At 40.1% G+C, this 18,627-nt stretch overlaps 1 protein-coding gene across 12 annotated transcripts in view; it reads left to right on the top strand.

The window, feature by feature from the left end:
- The window catches only part of EPB41L2 (erythrocyte membrane protein band 4.1 like 2), a 235,218-nt gene that overhangs the window by 940 nt on the left and 215,651 nt on the right, over window positions 1-18,627 (top strand). The gene's annotated exons all lie outside the window — the stretch shown is intronic.

The raw sequence follows: 18,627 nt of genomic DNA, 5'->3' as shown, positions 1-18,627 counted from the left end.
GCGTCGCCCTTCAGGAGGAAGGTTTTAGGAGGGGAAGCGCGGGCCGGCCGCGCGCGTGGGGACTGCGGGAAGCCGGGCGAGGGCGGCGCGCCAGCCCCACGCGCGGTGCGGGTCGGGCCAGGCGTCGGCTTGCGCCCGCGCCCCCAGCTGCCGCCTGCGCCGTCTGGGAGGTGCGGAGAGGGACGCGTGTTTCGTGCTCGGATCCTTACAGTTCCCACACCCAGGCCATCTCACCACCGATGGCTTGTTTTTTTCTCCTCCTGCGCTGGGGGCCGAGGGTTGGGAACATTTTTAGGGGAGCAGCGGGGAAGGACGAGGAGAACCTAAAGGAGCGTGACAGGGTTGAAGTCGGCGTCTGGGGACCCCATCCCCAGGCGCAGATGCTGCCCCCAGCAGCTTGACGTCTGTGGTAGGACATCAGTTATGCTTCTCCAGATCGCTCACCTCCCCTGAGGTCAAGTTTTTAAAAAATTTTTTTAAATTAAAAAAAAATTTTTTTTAAAATAAAATGAGGTTTGGCGAGAAGAACTCCTGCCTAGAGTCTATTATTTTGGGGAGGGGTCTGGGTATGGAGCCCTCCCTACTGACCCGGGTAGTCTTTCATTGAATTGCCCCATCAACACCACAACTGCCCCTAATTTTAAGATCCCTGGGTGGTTGGGAGGGAAGGTGGAACCTAGAGAAGCTGTGGCTATATTTTCACTTTTCTGAATCACATCTTTCCCCAGTTTCTTGAACTTCTTGCCTCTGAAATGGCATGTGTGTGCCAGGCGTCTTGTTCCTCTTGTTACTGTTATTTAAGCTGTTTTTAAAAAAAGACTTTCGCGGTTTTCCCCTCATTTCTTCAGTCTTTATTTCCTCCCCATCCCCTGTTTTTATTGTTTGTTTTTCAACTGAATACTTTGTTTCTGTGGTCTCTTTATAATGCTCTTGAGAATTAGCATTTCAGTTGGTGTTCTGTCACATTTCACCGTGGGCTTAGCACTTGAGGGAAACTGAGTCAGTTTCTATGCTGCAAGGGCTAGGATTTAGAATTCTCAAGCTTTGAACAGGTTTCAGTGGGGAACGAATAGTGCTTAATCCTATTCAGTTTCCCTTTGCAGGCTCATTGCTGTGAGAAATCACTGGGTGGCTGTTGCAGCCACTGATGGGGGCTGCGTTGCAATGCAATCTTGAATTGTGATAAGGGCCAACGGGGTACATCCATCAGGCTGTGAGTTTGACGCAACTTTTAAAGAGCTATGCTATGTCACCTGTCAGAGCTCGAGTGGTCATTCTTTTAATTCAATTTAAGAACTACCATCAAACTTCAGATATCTATTTTTGGGAGGTTATTGGAGAACTGTACCACTGGGAATGGCTTGGAACAATGGTGTGGATTTAGCACTAATTTAATCCTATCCTGTCTTCCTCACTTCTTGGGCAGAATTCCCACTGAAGTCAGTAGTGGTCTTGTGTGCAGACAGACTGCTGAGAACAAGAGGCTGCTCATTTAGCGTAACGGGAAGGGACGGTTTCTTTCCTTTTAAAACATCCCTCTGTAAGAAAGACCTAGTCATAACAGTTCTTTAATCTTTCACCACTAGTCCAAGTAGTTAAGAGCACTTTTTGCAAAAACCTTCGAAAGAAAATTTGTGGATGAATTGAGCCACGTCCCTCGAACTCTTGATATCTACATTGGATGGTGATTGTTAAAGAAGATTAAAAGCGATTTAAAAAATCAGTTAACAAAGCTATAATTTCAGTAAAATTTTTCCTAACTTTTGTAAAAAACGTAAACTGCCAGGGAGCATTTTGTAGCAACTGGGTATGTATGCTTCAAATCTGAAATTTAAGTCCAAGTAGAAAGAAGCAAATTTAATTTAGGGGATGAATCTGAAGAGAGGCCACCAAAAAAATAACTATCTAAACATAAAAGAAGGAAATTCAGATGTCTTTTGCTGTATTTCAGGAGATAGCTTTAGGGCAGTTTGCTCACTTTCATACATGTTCTTAAAGACTTACTGACTGCCTGGGTCCATCGTTAGATATGTGAGCACTTGGAGGTTTCCAAATGAGCTTTGTGCTGATCTGAGTTGCTGAGCTAGTTAGATCCTTGGCTTCTTGACGTAACATTCTTGTGGCTTACCCTTTCCAAATTACTAGTTCTAAGGAATTGAGTTTAAAAAACCTAACCAGTGACCAGAATGTAAAATAGGTATTTAAAATCAGAACCATGTCCACGTGTACTACCCAACCACTTGCTTTCAACTAAAAATACTTGCAAAGATGACAAAGCAGTCCACAACCAAAATATTTATTGGTACAATTTCTCTGTAATTAGTAATATCGTACAGTTATGTTTAACTTCAGGTTCTGCCCTGAATCACCCCTCTCATATTACTGTGGCTAGTGAACTACAAAGGTTGTATCTTTGCCATTTCATTTAGAAATGTAGGGTTTATATTTTATATTGCAGAATGCTAAATATTTTTGAAGGTTTTGTTTTGTTTCTGCTTCTACCCTGTCTTTACTAAAAATACAAAAATTAGCCGGGCATGGTGGCGCACACCTGTAATCCCAGCTGAAGACATGGGCCCTTTTCTTTCTTTTTTGAACTGAAGAAGTCTGTTTAAAAGCTGTGTGTGGACTTTTTATTGAAAAGTATGATTTGCTACTAGTGTTATAAGGCAAATAAACAGTTTATAGGGATCAATACCACTGAGTCACATTTTGCATTTGTAAAATCTGTGTTGTTTACTTGGAGAAAACAAAAGAAATGTGCCTACCTCCTTCCTCCATCCCACCTTTATTTAGAAACATTTCCAGTGGGCTTTTTTTTTTTTTTTTTTTTCAGATTCAGAATTACTGTACCTAACCACTGGGTACCCTTACAGATTTCAAAGCCTCAAGTAAATGTTTATGCTGGCTTTTGTAGTCAGCAAATAGTAGCCAAACCCTAATTTACTGCTCTTTTATAGAATCTTGGAATCTCAGGGCTGAACCCTTAGGAGTCAGCAGATCCACTCTTAGCCCTAGTCTCTTCCTCTCAACATGCAAACAGTTCTAATCTCTTTGGAATGTCTGAGCAAACAGAAGATTTGTATGTGATTCTGTCACCTTCTAGACAGAACATCCTTTGGGATGCCATGTTTTGGCATAAACCAGCAACTTGATATTATACGATTTGTAGCATTTCTCTGCGTGGGCAGTGCCCGGGACTAAAATCTAAAATGGAGTCAATGCCTGGTGTCATTAACTATAGGGAAATAGCCTCCAAGTTAGCTATTAGAGTTATTTAGAAGTTATAGCCGAGTGCGGTGGCTCACGCCTGTAATCCCAGCACTTTGGGAGGCTCAGGCGGATGGATCACGAGGTCAGGAGATGGAGACCATCCTGGCTAACACGGTGAAACTGCATCTCTACTAAAAATAAAAAAAATTAGCCAGGCGTGGTGGCGGGCGCCTGTAGTCCCAGCTACTTGGGAGGCTGAGGCAGGAGAATGGCGTGAACCTGGGAGGCGGAGTTTGCAGTGAGCCCAGGTTGCGCCCCTGCACTCCAGCCTGGGCAACAGAGCGAGACTCCGTCTCAAAAAAAAAAAAAAAAAAAAAAGAAGTTACAGGTAAGCCAAGAAGGAAAGAAATAAATCATCTCAGTTATCATCTAGAAATGATTTATAGTTTTTGTTGTTGTTTTGTTTTGTTTTTGAGACACAGTTTCACTCTGTCGCCCAGGCTAGAATGCAGTGACTGTGATCTCGGCTCACTGCAACCTCCGTCTTAACAGTTCAAGTGATTCTGGTGCTTCAGCTTTCCAAGTAGCTGGGATTACAGATGTGTGCCACCATGCCTGGCTAATTTTTGTATTTTTAGTAAAGATAGGGTTTCACCATGTTGACCAGGCTAGTCTTGAACTCCTGACCTCAAGTGATCCACCAGACTTGGCCTCCCAAAGTGTCGGGATTACAAGTGTGAGCCACCGTGCCCAGCCGGTTTATAGTTATAGCTAGTGGATTTTGGTAGCTTTTTCAATAAAGTATGTGTATGTATATGTATTTCATATGAGAAAGGGAATATTGTATGTATTCGTGATGTGAAGCACCTACTCATTGTCTGTATTGAATAAATATTTGAGGAATTAATTCATTGAACCTTTAATACATTAGAGGAGAAGAATCTAGTGAAGATTCTTTGATAGAGTTGACGTAGAAATGGGTAATGTTTCATGTAGAAATGTCATGTCAGTAATATTTCATTTAGAGGATTTGCTTTTCTAACCACTGGTATTGTTTCTCCTGGTTTTGTGGTTGGCTTCGAATCTGTGTTGTAAGTTTCTTAGATGCATGTTTTTCATGTCTAGAAGAGTAGATAATCTGTATATTTCTGTGGTGTTGGGGTAGTATTAATTTTAATTAGAATTTCAGAGCTTTCTGAATTTTCTTATTTTAAAGTGATATCTCTTACCCCTTGGCATTGGAATAGATTTCATGTGATCTATGAGTGCATTCATACTGCTTCTGGATTTTTTTTCTTCAAAGATTGCAATTGAGCTAATTTCATATTCTCAGTTATCTTTAAAATCAAAACATGTTTTCACTTCACAGACACCTCTCTGAATTTTGCATATTTTCACTCTAGCATATTAGAGCCATAAAGTCAAAAAGTACATAGATTGTCTCCCAAATAATCTGGAATAAATTGAAGGATAAGAACAATCTTTTCTTGAGATCTGAGCTGTATCTTAAGTAAGGTTTGGCTTTAGATAGCCAAGTTGACATTTTGCATAGATAACTAAATCTGGCATCATGGGTATCGTTTTAGTTCTTCCCAGGTTAGGAACTGGAGGGCATGGAAAGGCTCCCAAAGTGGTTTTGTCAGTATTCATCTGTAGGACCTTATTGCCTAGGTCAGGGTCAGTTAGGGTAGTTCATGCATTTAAACCAAATCTTTCTGAAGAGACCAGTTTCCTCTTGCTTTGCTCTTAGGGCCTCACCATCAACCTTCAAGAAAGAATTTTCAAATACTTGAAGACCTATGTTACCCTTCAGTTGCCTTTTTCCAGGATAATTGTGGTTTTAAAAAACTTGTCATATAGGTCTGATTACCAGCTCTGAAGTCACCTTTTCCAAGCTCTTGTAATCAGGTTTCCAGACCTGCTGATGAGCTTCAGGGCTGGGCCATTATAACAACAGTGCTGAATTTACTCACATTTTTCAGAGTTTCTTACATTCTACCAATATATGTACATATCCCAGTAGCTTAAATACATAAAATTAAAATCTGATTTACACTCTGTCATAATTCTTTGTTTCTTTCTCTTTTGTCCAGAAGCTACTTGTTTTCACCCTAGATTCATTTACCTTGAGGGCCAGAAGGGAACTTGGAGATAATTTGGTTCAGACTCCTGACCTGGGGTGAGAGTGGGGTTCTTGGGGTTCTTGGGCCTCACGGGTGCATAAACTGCCTGAGACTAAGTGAGGTATTGAGCTCCTATATACATACTCTCCTGTGTGTGTGCAGCATCTCTGCGTGTATGTGTGTGTGTGTACAAGTGGATGAGAGAGACAGGTTGAGGGAGAAAGAGAACTTTAGGAGCGGTTTTTGAAAGGGTTTTGGGAAACAGAAAAGGTTGAGAACTGATGTTTCAGTTCTTATTTTTGAGATTAGAAGATAGATGTTTTAAGAGTATTCTTTTGTTTTTCTCTTTTTTCATTTTTTCACCCTATTGCTCTTTTCATCATTTATTCTCCCCTACCCCGCATTGTATTTCTTTCCATTTATTTGAATTCATTTAGTTGACCCCCATTTACCTAATTGTCAAGGTTAAACTGAATTCTGATATAATCCTGGCCACTCATATTCTTACCTGTGAACTTAATGAATGTGCATTTATTTCCTCACAAATTTCTTTGATGGGATATTGATTAGAAGGGATCAGCAACATGTCCACACTGTTTGATGCTAGTTAGACTGCCACATATGCCGTTGTGATCTTGGGCACATTATTTCTCAAAGCCTCATTTCCTGTACTAAGGGGTTAAAAATCATACCTACCTCAGAGTTCCATGAGGATTAAATGAGCTAATGCTTATAAAATGCTTCACAGAGTGCCTGGCATCTGTAAAAATTACTAGGTTAAGAAAAGACCTAGTGGGTTGGTTACTGGTGAATACGTAGTAAGCAGATTTCTTGCAGTGGTCAGGAATAATTATCTGTGTGGAAGTACAGTCTTTGATATGAAACGGTAATTTCCTATGGTGATCACAGTTAAAGCCACTTTTTTAACAATTTCAGTCCAGTGTTTATAATGTTTGAGCTTTTAGAAACTCTTGTCTTCATTCTTTTTGGTAATTTATAAAAGAACATATATATGGCAAAACAGTTGGGATCTAGTTTCAATAACGCAGGGATAATGTAGTCTTTTTTGTTATGTTGCCAGAGGTAACTGATTATAAATGTAAAATTGTGTGCATATGCTCTGTTATAACTTCTCTCTATAACCACAGTAAACTTGCTGAAAAAAGCCTATTAGTGAGTAGAATTTTTATTGATAATGTTTAAACCTCTGCATATGGCATTAAAATATAACCTTTATAATCTGTGTGAAAGGTACCTGCACACATAATTTCCAGCAACATAGTGTTTTAACTTAAGTTAGTTGCCAACATTAAGAAATCAGATTTCATATCAATATCTTTATTTTAGGCTGGAAAAACTGGATGATGGTGTAGCACTGGGCCCACTGGGTCCACTGGGTCTGTTGTTTCTGGTGCTGTCACGCATCAGCTGCTTTGCTTAACCTGTCCCTGACGCATGCATTTTATGCTCAGTTCTAGCTTTGTTCTAGGTTCCATTGTGAGTAATCCTGTAAGGCATGAAGCATTGATAATCAATAAACATGTAAAAAAATAATAATAAGGAAGCTAATGGTTTTGTAGCACAGACTATATACCAGGTGCTGTAATTGGTACTTTATATATGTTAATAACCCTGCTCCTTTTTTGCAACACTGTCTTGGAGTAGCTGGTGTGCTCATTTTACGGATGAGAAACTGAGGCTTAAAAATTGAATAAATGGCTCAAGGGCACCCAGCTTGTGTATGGCTAAAACTCTTGTTTTTTCTGTGAGTTCCAGTTATTGCTTTTAATTGTTTGATGTTTTTACTCAGTAGAAGTTGATGTTTTTTGGAATTTGTTGGCATCTGCAGTGTCTAACTTTTATAAAAGACAGGCTTGCTTTCCTGACTGGGTTCACCCATCTAGATTTTTGTGTAAAGGTATGATTATGAAGCAGACCTGAGTACTACTTTTAGTTCTATGATTCTTGAATCACGCTGGAACAGGGAGTACCCTTCATCTTGTTTTTCAGACTAGAAACATTTAATGTTTCTAGCCTGATGTTTCAATATTAGAAAAATATACCAGAGGATAAAACACATCGGAATAAAATGTGGCTCTTCCCCCACCTTTAGTTTCTGCCTTTCCTGTGGTTTTGCACTTTTTGCTTTCATTTAAAGTGCAAATGGCATTCCCCAGGGTGCTTTATATGATTTAGAAAGTCAGGTAGTACTGCAGGGATTATGAAGAAAAGCATCAGACTAGTGCCTTAGCTCCCTTCTTGACAGATTTCTGCTGCCCTGAGGTAACTACTTGTTGGAGGCTGAAAGAATGAGGGTTGTAATCAACTCAGTATACCACTGGAGGCTATATGAGTAAGCAGCAAACTTTTTCCATAAATGCAGAATGTTGGCAAACTGACAAATTGCATATGCCACCCAGAAGGAATGCTGAGGGCAGTCACGCCCCAAGTGCATGTTTCTTGTGATTAGGTACATGTGAAGCCTGTTAGTAACAGTACGAACCTGTGATCAATTAAGTTGTTGACCAGTCGTTACCTCCTCCCCCCTGCTCTTGTTACCCAATAAATAGAAGGGGCTGTGGAAGCTCACGGGTTGCCTTTGCTCACTAGAAGCAGGGAGCTCTTTTCTTCTTCCCCTGGCCCTTTAAAACAGTTTCGTGTGTGTGTGTGTGTGTTTGTTATCATTTCCACGCTCATCCCTTCTTTTAGTCTCATAATGATGGTCTCAAGTAGTAACAGTAGTAACTGTTATAGTGATGGTCTCAAGTAGAAACTGTGGCAGTCTGCCACAAGTGGCGCCCCAACAGGGACTATCAGTGACAAACAGAGACCTGAAGAGACCTGAAGGGACCTGAGGAGGCCTGCAGGGACAAATAGAGATAAGTAGGGATAAATAGAGACAAATAGAGACAGATAGGGAAAGATAGGGACTTGCACCAACTTGGAGGAACTAACAGGGACCATAGGAACAGACAGGGAGAGATAGGGATAGGTAAAGACTAGCAGAGACTAGCAGAAGCCAGCAGAAACTTGCAGGGACAGACAGAGACAGATGGAGACAGGGTCCTATAGGGACTTGAACAAGGAAAGTCTNACAAATAGAGATAAGTAGGGATAAATAGAGACAAATAGAGACAGATAGGGAAAGATAGGGACTTGCACCAACTTGGAGGAACTAACAGGGACCATAGGAACAGACAGGGAGAGATAGGGATAGGTAAAGACTAGCAGAGACTAGCAGAAGCCAGCAGAAACTTGCAGGGACAGACAGAGACAGATGGAGACAGGGTCCTATAGGGACTTGAACAAGGAAAGTCTGCTGGAACAGAAAAAACTAAAACCAACCAGACAAACGAGAAACCCCAATACAAGTCTGCCGGCGGCAACATAAGGAGATGAACAAACCGTGTGGGTGCCCTCAAGGTGTGTGTGACCTTGGAATGGAAGACTGGAGAGACCCATGGATTCCAGCTACAGGTCTGGTTCCCCTAATACAAGCCATGAGCCAGTTGAATCTGAATGCAAAGATGGAACAGAGGACTGACTGTAGTCACATGACATCAACCCCCATGACATGGGGACAGATAAAGAAAACTATGCAGGAAGCTGAGAAACTGTTAGAGTGTCAGGGTCAGGCAGAGACTACTGACTCCATGTTTGTGGCCATGCTGGCCGTGGTTTCCTGTGTGTCTGTGAGATCAGCTGGACCACCAACCGGCAATTAAGGGCTGTACAGCCTGTAGTTGCCTTTCTCAATTAATTCAAAAACAAAATGGGAGAAATGTTGGAGGTCGAAAGAATGAGGGTCATGATCAACTCAGTATACCACGGGAGGCTATAGGAGTAAGCAGCAAACTGTTTCTCATAAATGTAGAATGTTAGCAAACTGACAAACTGCATATGCCACCCGGAAGGAATGTTGAGGGCAGTCACACCCCAAGTGCAGTGTTTCTTGTGATTAGGTACATGTGAAGCCTGTTAGTAACAATACGAACCTGTGATCAATTAAGTAGTTGACCAGTCGTTACCTCCTCCTCCCTGCTCTTGTTACCCAATAAATAGAAAGGGCTGTGGAAGCTCAGGGGTTGCCTTTGCTCACTAGAAGCAGGGAGCTCTTTTCTTCTTCCCCTGGCCCTTTAAAACAGTTTCTTGTGTGTGTGTGTGTGTGTGTGTGTGTGTGTGTGTGTGTGTGTGTGTGTGTGTGTTATCATTTCCACGTTTGTCCCTTCGTCACTTTGTTCAGTCTCCGAATGATGGTCTCAAGTAGTTAACAGTAGTAACTGTTGTAGTCATGGTCTCAAGTAGTAACTGTGACAGTCTGCCACAGCTACTTTCACTAGTTTTGGTTTTATTTTCTGGTGTTTTGTCTCTAAATAACATGATTTTCTTGTTTCTTGATTTTTTTAAAGTGACAGAATATTTTTATGTTTTATTATTTGTTAAAAGTTTAGTGGCTGGGCACGGTGACTCACACCTGTAATCCCAGCACTTTGGGAGGCTGAGGTGGGTGGATCACCTGAGGTCAGGAGTGCGAGACTAGCCTGGCCAACATGATGAAACCCTGTCTCTACTAAAAATACAGAATTAGCTGGGTGTGGTGGTTCATGCCTGTAATCCCAGCTACTCAGGAGGCAGAGACAGGAGAATTGCTTGAACCCAGGAGGTAGAAGTTTCAGTGAGCCAAGATTGTGCCATGGCACTCCAGCCTGGGCAATGAGAGTGAAATTCCTCAAAAAAAAAAAAAAGTTTGTATTTTTGTGTGTAGTTAGTTGTTCAAATTGATGTTTCTGTAGGGGTGAGTTTAGCAGGCCGAGTGGGGCAGAGAAGCACTAGAAAAGCCTATTCTGCTACCTTGCTGAGGTCTGCTTACTCCTGTTTCTTGATTTTTACATTTTAAATGTAATACCTGTTTGACTTTCTACCTCTAGTTAGCTTCCTTACTAACTCCTTCTTCCCATTTTCTCCCCTCTTCCGTTTTCCAGCTTATATATACCAAAGCTGAGTCATGTAAAGTGCTTTGATTACATGTACTTTCTTTTACAACTTTATGTTTTATCCTGAAGTTATCCGGATCCTTATCCTTTTCCTTATTTTCTTTGTTTTCTTTGTACCCATCCTTGGTTCAGCTTTAAACTATTTTAGAAACTGTGAAATTCTTGCCCGTAGGATCAAACATGATACAATCTTTTGGTTCCATTTTCTTTTTATGTTAAAGCTATCCTTACTGGCTGGGCCGTCCATCGTCCTGAACTGGTTTTATTTCTAGAACTGCTGTGTAGCTGTGTGGAGGGAAGTCCTTTGCCTCTTTTTCTGGGCTCTATGTTTCTTTCTTGGTTCACTGACAAAAAGTCAAGAGTTTATCCATGAACTTGTAACCAGAACTGTTTTTGGATCTTGGCCATTAAAATCAGCATTAGTGGCTGGGTGTGGTGGCTCATGCCTGTAATCTTAGCACTTTGGGAGGCTGAGGCAGGTGGATCACCTGAGGTCAGGAGTTTGAGACCAGCCTGGCCAACATGGCAAAACCCCATCTGTACTAAAAATACAAAAATCAGCCGGGTGTGGTGGTGCCTGCCTATATAGTCCCAGCTACTTGGGAGACTGAGGCAGGAGAGTTGCTTGAACCCAGGAGGTGGAGGTTGCAGTAAGCCGAGATTGTGCCACTGCATACCAGCCTGGGTGACAGAGTAAGACTCCGTCTCAAAAAAAAAAAAGAAAAAAAAATCAACATCAGCACAGGCTACATCCTAATTTCCTTAATGAAGACTTCTAGTAGTTGCCCAAAAAAGTGCGAATGGGAGGTGGGTTTCTTGAGGCTTGCATGTCTTAAAATGTCTTTCTCCACTCTCAGTTTGGTTGTATATAGAATTCTGTTAGGTGATTACTCTCCCTCCAAATTTTGAAGGCGTCTTTTGAAGCCATTTGAAGGATGCTCTTTCTCTCACCTAAGTCCTCAGAGGTACCTGGAACCTCCAATTCTTCAGGCTCTCAGGACTTTTCCAACAATCAACTTGTTTCTTGTAGGCCTCCACCAAAACAGTAACAGTTTTCTGCTTCCTCTGCTCTGCTAAGTCAGTTACCTTGTACATCTGCTTTCCATCTTCTAAAATTTTGTTGACATATCTGCTGGCCTGACCCTTCCCATTGTTTTTTTTTTTATTGTATTATTATTATTATTTTTGCTTTGCTTTTGTGAATATGTTCCTTGTAAGAAAACTTTTCTCACTGTCATTTTAGTGTGGTTCCGGGAGGAAGCAGAAATTAGCTTATGTTAAATATATTAGATTTTGGAATTTAAACAGATTAAAAACAAAATTCCACAAGATTGCCATGGTACTCACATTTGATAAGGACTGCAGCCATAATAAATTTATACTGGTTTCCCCATGCCAGCTGCTGGGTTGAAGTTCATTTATATAGAGGGAGGTGGAAAAGTCAGGTGATTGAGTGAACATCTAGGGTGCCTGTGAGTGGATAATTGATACGTTATTGGTCAAGAAGCTGCTTCCTAGGAAAAGTTAAGTAAATGTATTATATATTTTTCCTGTGGTCTTTCAAGGATTAGTTCAGTATTAACTCTTAGAAATATTATATACTTGAACTAGACTTAACAATACATACTTAGCAAATTTGTTTTTGTTGTGTATTAGAGGTGACAGCGTTAGTTTAGATTTATTGAGTATCTTAGTTTGTCTGTCTTTAGACAGACATATTGTTGTCACACATATACTTGAATGTTCTTTGGACCAGGCACGATGGCTCATGCCTATAATCCCAGCACTTTGGGAGGCCAAGGTGGGCAGATCACTTAAGCTCAGGAATTCAAGACCAGCCTGGACAACACAAGGAAACTACATCTCTATTAAAAATAAATAAATAAAAGAATATTGTTTGAATATGATTTGGGGATTACAGAAAGCTTTGAACATATGCAGGTTCTGTTAAATACTGTAAGGGTGAAAATTTCATTTCATTACTAGGTGGGACATAATTAAGGATTTACATTAATGTGAAGGTACAGATGTTAGGGATTTTTGAGTATGGGTTTGGGGATGGTAAAACAAAAAAGAAGGTTCTGAATGTCGTAGTGGGTCAGTAGTGACTGTGAGGTCTGAGGAAATGTCAGTATGATCCAATGCCTGTTATGTGATTAGTGTTGGTTAATTTAGTTGCCCAGTGGGTTTTAGAGATTTAGAAATTCAAATCTATTATGCGTTAATGTAGAAGATGTTTCAGGGAATAGATAAGGAAAGTATTTCCCCAGAGTGTGTTGGTATGCTAAATGACTTGAGTCTTTCATTTTTTTTTGGGAGACAGAGTCTCGCTCTATCGCCCAGGCAGGAGTGCAGTGGTGCAATCTCGGCTCCCTGCAACCTCCGCCTCCCGGGTTCAAGCGATTCTCCTGCCTCAGCCTCTTGAGTGGCTGAGATTACAGGTGTGCACCACCACGCATGGCTAATTTTTATATTTTTGGTGGAGACGGGGTTTCACCATCTTGGCTAGGCTGGTTTTGAACTCCTGACCTCGTGATCCACTTGCCTTGGCCTCCCAAGTGTTGGGATTACAGGCGTGAGCCACCGCGCCTGTATGAAAACTTTTCTTCCTCCTACCCTGACCAAGGAGGGCAGAGGTGATTTGCCCTCCTTGACCTCCCAAAGTGCTGGTATTACAGGTGTGAGCCACCGCACCCAGCCCCCATTTGATTTTTAAAACAATTTTGTACCACGGGTCTGACAAGTAAGAAAAGTAAAGAGTTTAAACTTAACCAGAGTCCTGGAGCAGTTACTAATGGAGCTTCAGGCACAGCCAAGGTCTCTTATGTCCAGAGTTGTGCTCTCTACACTGTGCACTTTTGCCAGTTGAAATTTTCTTGGAAAACTCAGGAAATCTGCCAAGTTTTATAGCTAGAGGGATGTCCTGTAGCTTTTATATATTTGTGTCTTGAGTCTTGAAGGTAGACAGAGCTCGGTCTTCCAAAAATAGTTCAATAAATGTGTCAACATTTTGAAATACTACTGAAAAAACAAGGAAGTAAAAGTCCTATGGGATTATTGCAAAATGATGCCAAATGCCTCCACAAGTATTTGAAAAGCAAATGTGGCAGTGGTTATAAGCTAGACAATGGTTCATATTCAGCCTTTGCTTTTGGGGACCATTTTTATTATGATAATCTTTTACTCTTTCCCAGTACTCTGTTCAATTGCTTCTAGACTCTGGTAGAAATGCTACTAAATGTCTACACTCTGGTAGAAAAGCTACTAAATGAAAATTTTCCTTGGAAAATTTTCTTTAATCCACTTCTCTTAAGGAGAAAAAGGAAAACTTTTCTTCCTTAATAACGCGGGTAAAAGCTGTGTGTGGGAAAGGTCAGAATGTCACGTACTGAGTTGGGTCTGTCCACTGCAAAGAAATCAAGAGTTTATCCATGAACTTGTAACCAGAACTGTTTCTGGATCTTGGCCATTAAAATCAACATCAGTAAAGCCTACGTCTTGATTTCCTTAATGCCAAGATTGTCTGTTTTAAATTACACACATATGGGAATGTGAATACATTTGTCTTCCCCCACCTCCCTCCGCCCGAAAACAGGAGGAAAATAAAGGTATGTTGAAGATATTCTAAACTGTTGCAGCTCTGCAATGAAGAGCCGTAGATGTGGGCTGCATATGTGGTGCAGATGTGGCTCCTACCTAATTGAGCCCATTTCACCTTCATCCTCAGTGCTGCAAGCTTAAATCGAAAGAGGATAGATTCTAGAATAGTCTATAGATCTATGATTTATGTGTTACTTGCTCTGTGTAGAACACATAATAGCAGTGAAGGATAATGTGGCATTTTTTTTGAGGACTTTTTTTTTCCCGGTTAGGTTTTCTAAAGCCATGTTTGGTTAGGTTGTTTTTTTAAAGTCATATAGCATCTGATTATCGAAGTGTTTTTGGAAGAAAGAATGTATCGTTATCAGTTACAGAAAAGTGTGTTTTTTTTTTAAACTTTTTACTATGGAAATTTTTCAATATATTCAGAAGTAGAGAATACTGGTATAATGAACCTCACGTATCCTCGCCTGGCTTCAACAGTTACCAGCCACGTGACCAGTCTTGTTTCATCTGTATTTCCCTTTGACTCCCTGATCCACTCTCCTCTTTTTTTTTAAAGCAAATTCTAGACATCATATAATTTTATTTGTGAATAAGTGAGATTCCCTCCTCTTCCCTTTTCTTGGCATGTGCTTCGTGGTCTCCCAAATAAAGCTCATATTTATTACTGATATTGTGGAATAACAGAAAGTAGATCATTTGTGACATATTGTTATGATGTTTTTGGAATGAATATCTGAATATTGTTTTAGTCAGTGAAAGCAGTTTCACCTAAATGTAGCATTGTGGACATAGAGAATGTTTTAACCAGTGCTAAAAACAAGGCACATAAAACAAAAAATACAGCAAAAAACCCTAACAATTTCTAAACCAAATCTGAACTGATCTTCAAATTCTCATATTTTCTCAAGGTAATGTTAAAGTTGATGTTGTATAATTTTTTTCCTATGACTCCTACCTATGTTTATATTATGTTTTATTGTTTTTAGATTTTTCTTTTTTCTTTTCTTTTCTTTTTTTTTAAGATGGAGTCTCGCTCTGTCGCCCAGGCTGGATGCAGTGGTGTGATCTTGGCTCACTGCAGCCTCTGCCTCCCAGATTCAAGCAATTCTCTGCCTCAGCCTCCTGAGTAGCTGGGATTACAGGCGCCCACCACCATGCATGGCTAATTTTTACATTTTTAGTGGAGATGGGGTTTCATCATCTTGGCCAGGCTGGTTTTGAACTCCTGACCTCGTGATCCACCTGCCTCGGCCTCCCAAGTGCTGAGATTACAGGCGTGAGCCACCGCGCCTGTATGAAAACTTTTCTTCCTCCCACCCTGCCTTCTTTCTTTCCTTCTTTTGCCTAACATAGTTTAGTGGAAATATGTTGGAACTAAACCAAGCAAAATATTCTTTTTTAGCTGACTGAACTTTAATGGAACTACACAGTTATAAAATCAAAGCAACCTGTTTGTATATGGTTCTGTCTGGCAGTATAGAAGGGAAGGTACATGCCTTAAACATCAATGATACACTAATTTAGAAATCATTATGTAAATTGTTGGCATTATAGCTGCAGCAGACAATCACTTCATGGTCGAAGTGCTTTTCCTAAGTAACAGGCAGTATTTTTATGTTGGAGATAGTTTATTTTATATTTTAATTTGTACTTTCAATTAAGATATAATTATTTAATATAATTTCTTTGTAAAGACATTGAATTATAAAATATTGATAATAATAAGCACCATGTTTTGAATACTTAATATATGTCAGATACTATTCTATAGGCACTTTTATTTTTAAATATTGTTTTAGAGGTGGGGTCTTGCTGTGTTGTCTGGACCGGAGTACACTGGCTACTCACACATGTGATCATTGCATGCTACAGCCTTGAACTCCTGGGCTCAAGTGATCCTGCTGTCTCAGCTTCTTGAGTACCTGGGACTAGAGGTGTGTACCACCATGCTGGTTATCTATAAGCACTTTTACGTATATTTATGTATTTAATTCTTGTAGTAACTCTCTGTGGTAGGTACTATTATCCTAAGTATCCTATAAGAAAACTGAGGCACTGCAGTTTGAAATAACTTGCTCAGGATCACTCAGCCAATTAATGGTGGAGCAGGGATTTGAACCCAGGCTGTCTGGTTCCAGAGCCTATAGCCATAACTACTGTCTTATATTATCCCTAAGAATATGTAAACTACGTCAAACCCCGATCCTATTTGCATTCCCCTCCCCACGGGTAACTATCTTGAATCAGAGCCAATACTACACTATTGCATTAGGATGTAATTTGATCATTGGGGGAGAGTTTTCATTCAGAAACTAGAAAGCACTGATGAGATCCCACCATGTTCCTTTACCAGCTTTAGTTATAAAGGGGAAGCAGGAAAATGGAAGCATGTAGAGGATAAGGTGATAACCTCCATCTTACCGTCTTCCTTCTGCCCACTTAAAAAAGAAATGGAATGTTGAGTCTATCTGGAATGTTGACAGGTTACAAAGGAGCTGTTGAAGACTGTCGTTCACAGTACCATTGAAAGGTGAAAATTTGTCTCCATTTGAGTACCTTGAAATGGCAGGTGTGTTATTGGAATATTGGACGTTGTTGGTCAGTACTGCTGAGTATAGACTTTTGTAGGAGTTTATCCCGAATCTATAGTGACCGGAATTTCAGCAAACCAGGTATTTGATACCGTTTTTTCCCTTTTGTTTCTGAAAGGAGCAGAGGATAGAAAGACAATTGTTCTAGCCTCAAGTTCCAGTCCTCTCATTAGTTAAGTGTGATGGTGGTCAAATGATGTTGCTTTTTGTGTCCGTTTCCTCTTAGGTGGTTCAGGTACCCTGAAATAAGTCCTAATTTATATGTCTGTTGCTCATCATAAAGTGTCCTTTCTTTAAGAAGGAAAGAGCCAGGGCATAGTGGCTCACATCTGTAATCCTAGCACTTTGGGAGGCCGAGGTGGGAGAATTGCTTCAGTCAGGAGTTTGAGACTGGCCTGGGCAGCATAGTGAAACCATGTCTCTACCAAAAAAAAAAAAAAAAAAAAAAATAGCTTTGGAGACTGAGGCGGGAGGATTCCTTGAGCTCCAGAAATGGAGGCTACAGTGAGCTATGATCTTGCCACACTGCACCCCAGCCTTGGTGGTGACAGAGTCACAAACAGTCTCAAAAACAAACAAACAAAATACAGGGAAAGAAAAATATAGGGATTGTATCTTGTCAAAACATTTGATAAAATTTTCATAGTATCTTTATATCTTTATAAACAACTTTGGAGAAAAATCTCTGGTGGTATTTGTTACTGAAATTTTAATCTTGGTCATCTCCTATCCAAGATATTTTTGCCAGTGATTTTTAATGATAACAAACAAGGATTGCTTATGAGATATACAGATTTCACAGAAGTTTGCAGGGAAAACCGAGTAAGCTGTACCTCGATTGTCTTGTTAGCTACAAAATGGGCTGAAATAAATAACATGAAATTTGTTGGGATGTCTTTGAAAGTCTTCCGAGTCTCTCCTGACATGTTTTGGCTGTTTGTTCTACTTTCCCTTCTGTTCTTTGCAGACTTCTTTTCCTCTGACTGTCCTTTCAATTTTCCTATTTCCCAGGGTTCTGTCCTTAGCCTTTGATTCGTAGCCGTGACTAATTTTTATCACCCAAGACTTTACCTATTATAGTCTGTTAACTCACATCTCTCTCCAGGTTAAGTCTTTCTCTTGAGTTCTGGATCTTCGGTGACTTAGAAGAATCTCTGCCAGCATCTCATCGTTTTTAAATGAATGTATGAAATATTTTATGTAGAATGTGGGCTGTAATGGACTAGTTTGCATTGACTTAGAATATTTAGATACCTCATTTTAAGGGGTACATAGTGTGCACTAATAGATATTTGTTCAAAAAGATGAGTGGAAACCATATCCATGAAGGGTTACTGGGATGTTGAGATGAGGAGAAACTATAGCACCTGAAGAACTAGCCGTTGAGATAACTGAAGGGATAAGACTTACTGGGGGACAGCTTGTTGAGAGCTGGTTTAAGATATAATTATTTAATATAATTTCTTTGAAAAGACACTGAATTATAAAATATTGATAATAAGCACCATGTTTTGAATACTCGAGCACTGCCTTTCTAATTTTGTTTTTGACAAAATCTGCTGGAAGAAATAAATTTTACATCTTGACCCTTTATTCAGTCTGGATGTGCGTATGTGTAAATAGATGTATGAATAACAGAAACAAGTTTCACAAATTAGTTCTTAACCTTACTGTGTGTATTGTGCTCTGAGATTTTCTTTTCTACTTGATAATAATAAAATTCCAGTCAGTAGTCCACTAACTTAATTTCACAACTCTCAAATTGCAGCGACAGTCCATTAGTGAGTTCTTTTTCCATGGATAAAACTAAGAAATTTGGAGAAGGGAATTTTCTACCTGGTAGCAGAAGAACTTTTAACAGTTGGAGCAGGCTGACGATGGAACGGGGCTGTCTTGGAAAGGAGTGCTTTTCCCCGGCTCTAAGGACCCAGACAACAAGCCGTTGGAAGGTGGGAGGAAGATTCACTGGGTGGGAGATGGAACATTGTGACCACCAAGGTGTCTTCCAAGCCTTAAGATTTTATGATTTCCATTTTGTGACTTGCTGAAATTTTAAGATGATTAAAGTTATTTGAAGATGAAAAGATTCTGAATTTTATT

The sequence above is a fragment of the Rhinopithecus bieti genome, unplaced genomic scaffold (assembly GCF_001698545.2).
Source record: "Rhinopithecus bieti isolate Rb0 unplaced genomic scaffold, ASM169854v2 scaffold_1710, whole genome shotgun sequence".
NCBI lineage: Eukaryota > Metazoa > Chordata > Mammalia > Primates > Cercopithecidae > Rhinopithecus > Rhinopithecus bieti.
Note: the sequence above shows the minus strand (reverse complement) of the source record. Positions and strands in the feature narration are given on the sequence as shown.